The 3,301-nt window shown below is 42.7% G+C and overlaps 1 pseudogene; it reads left to right on the top strand.

Annotated features, from left to right (window-relative positions):
• The first annotated feature begins 2,568 nt into the window (after positions 1 to 2,568).
• On the top strand, positions 2,569 to 2,922 carry LOC109570248 (histone H2B type 2-E-like; annotated as a pseudogene).
• The last annotated feature ends 379 nt before the right edge of the window (positions 2,923 to 3,301 follow it).

Consider the following 3,301-nt stretch of genomic DNA (forward strand, 5'->3'; position numbering starts at 1 on the left):
AAAAACAGAATCTTAACCTCTGTGCACCCAAGTCACAAAAATCAATGAAAAGTAACTGTGATCTAAGCATTAATGGTAAAATGATAACTGTTTTAGATGAAAATGTAAGTGGCCATCTCCAGGAGTTTGAAATAGTATGACTTTTCTTAAATGAGACACAAAAATAGCTCAAAATTAACAAAGATTGAGAACTTCTGTTCATCAAGTGACAAAATTAATAGAAAACTAAGATATTTGTAAGGTATCTACCCTACTAAAAATCATGTCTAGGCTATGTAAAGAACATCTACAAACCAACTAAAAGGACAGAAAATCTGGCAGGAAAATGAGCAAAACACTTAAGTGATTCACATAAATATAGAAGAAGGTACTTTGTCATTTACTGACAAGATGCAAATTTAAACTACAGTGTTCAATGTCTACTAACTCACCGGAATTGCTAAGGTGGAAAGACATACAGACAATATCTGGTGTTGGAGAGGATCTGTAGCAATTCTAAGTTTCGTCCACTGCAAGCATGAGACAGACACTCACACAGTCTCAGGAAAGTCACCAGGCGGTGTCCTCTGAAGCTGAGTTTACATACACCACGTGACTCATGGTATACGCAACACAGAGCCAGGGCTGGATTGCCCTGACGGAAATGCAGACGCATGCTTACCAAATTTCTGTACCAAAATATTCAAAAGCCTACTCATACCCTACATATCAGTAACAGTGGAAGCCTGGCATGCCGCAGTCCACGGGGTTGCAGAGTCAGACACGACTTAACCACTGAACAACAGCGACAACCACTGGCAAAATCACTATCTGTCTCCCAAGTATGATGTCGAATGAGGACATACGTGCAGCAAAGTATATCCAGGTAACCTAATTGCAATTGCGTCTTTGCCTGTGTGCTCAGTTGCGTCCGGCTCTTTTGTGACCCCATGGACGGCATAGCCTACCACCCTCCTCTGTCCATGGGATTTTCCAGACGAGAACATTGCAGAGGGTTGCCATTTCCTTCCCCAGAGGATCTTCCCGACCTGGGGATCGACCTGTGCCTCCAGAATTGGCAGGTGGATCCTTCATGCTACTGAGCTACCTGCTAAGCCCAAGGCATATGCACGCTTATGTAACGATGTTATACTTCAATAAAAATTGACTGAAGAGCACGCCCGGCTGGTCTGAGGGTTAAAGCCTCAAGCGTTCTATGGGGCAGTTAAATGTCCTAGAGAATTTCTTGTGATACTTCTGAAAATGTGATGTGATGACACATCCTTAAAAATAGGAAAACTAAACCACGATAAAAAAAAATCAAATATTGCCATAGAACAGTGACGGATATTAATCCTGATAAAATATCAAAGAAACTGGAAAGAAAATTATTATTGTATTCTTATGAGTTTAAAGTAATATTTCAATATAAGATGGATCAATCCAGATGTGCAAAGATGTACTTGATTAAGCTATGCAATATCCTATGTAATCTGAAATATTAAAACTTGGAATTTTTTTTCTTTACAAGTCCTTACTGAAAACACAGCGGGAGAGAAAATATTGTAATCAAAGTGGTGTTTTGCAGAAATGGCATTGTTTACAAACTAGGAATCATTTTTTTAGGTGGGAAGTAACGCTTTGATATCTATCGGTTGGTTCTCAATATTTTTAATCTCAGCAGTGTGCAGTCATGGTAGGAAAACAATGAAGTACATACGAAAAAGTACATCATTAAGAAATAATTTCTCAAAAAAAAAAAAAAGAAAGAATTTCTCTCTAGGAAAAGACTAATTCTCATAAAACCATGAAATGTGAGGCATGATTTGATTAATAGAAGGAAAAAATTAAACTCTATGAGGTGTTTATCATGTTCTAGATTTAACTCTTGGTGGCATATATGTTTTTTGGTTAACCCTTAAAAGAAACCATTGAGGTTGATAACACTGTCCTATTGTGCAAATCAGTAACTTATCTAAATACGAAGAAACAGTAAAAGGTGGAAATGCCAAAGGAGGTGTGGATCACCCCGAAGGCCATGATCCGGGTGGACCTGAATGAACAAGGGAAGGCCATGATCCGGGTGGACCTGAATGAACAAGGGTATTTTCATGATGAATTGATTCTGAATTGGACCCTGAAGCATAGGTCGTATTGAGTTTTGGAGAGAGTTCATAGCAGAAATAGGAGTTATAAAATTAGACATAAACTGTGTTAGCCTTATCTTGGGGGTTTATGGCAGGATAAAAACTGGTCCCCAAAAGTGCCCTGATCCTAACCCCTGAAGTGTGCAAATGTTACCTTATATGGGAAGAGGGTCTTGGCAGATGTGATGGAGTTAGATATTTTCCTAATTGGCCCCCAAATGTGATCACAAGTACCCTTACAATAAGGAGGCAGTGGGAGGTTTCACTCAGAAGCAGAGAAAGCAACCACAAGACCAGGAAGGCCACAGAGAACCAGAAGAGCCAGGAAGTGGATTCGCCCCACAACCCCCAGGGGGAGCACAGCCCGTGAAGACCTTGCTTTTAACTGGTAAAAATTGTGTGGAACTTCTTTTCTGTGTTGTTGGGTGTTGTCATTATAGACATGCCTGAACCGGCTAAGTCTCCTCCTGCCCCTAAAAAGGGCTCTGAAAAAGCTGTGACCAAGGCCCAGAAGAAGGACGGCAAGAAGCGCGAGCGCGGCTGCGAGGAGAGCTACTCAAGTCCATCCGGACACCGGCATCTCGTCCAAGGCCACGGGAATCATGAACTCCTTCGTCAACGACATTTTCGAGCGCATCGCTGGCGAGGCATCGCGCCTGGCGCATTACAACAAGTGCTTGACTATCTCATCCAGGGAGATCCAGACCGCCGTGCGCTTGCTGCTACCTGGGGAGGGGCCAAGAATGCCGTGTCCGAGGGCACTGAGGCTGTCACCAAGTATACCAGCTCCAAGTAAATATACTATGCCCAGCCGCTGTTAACGGAGAGGGCAATGGCACCCCACTCCAGTACTCTTGCCTGGAAAATCCCATGGACGGAGGGCCTGCTGGGCTGTAGTTCATAGGGTTGCTAAGATTTGGACGCGACTGAGCGACTTCACTCTCACTTCACTTTCTGCCTTCTAGAATCTTAAGAGAATAAATGTGTGCGTGTGTGTTTAAGCAGCCAAGTTTATGGTAATCTTTTATAGCTATCACAGGAAATACTTTGTTGCTGTTTAGCCACTAAGACAAGTCCAACTCTTTTGAGACTCCATGGACTGAAGCCCCCCAGGCTCCCCTGTCCATGGGATTCTCCAGGCAAGAATACTGGAGTGGGTTGCCATGCCCTCCTCC

This window comes from Bos indicus, chromosome 16 (assembly GCF_029378745.1).
Source record: "Bos indicus isolate NIAB-ARS_2022 breed Sahiwal x Tharparkar chromosome 16, NIAB-ARS_B.indTharparkar_mat_pri_1.0, whole genome shotgun sequence".
Lineage (NCBI taxonomy): Eukaryota > Metazoa > Chordata > Mammalia > Artiodactyla > Bovidae > Bos > Bos indicus.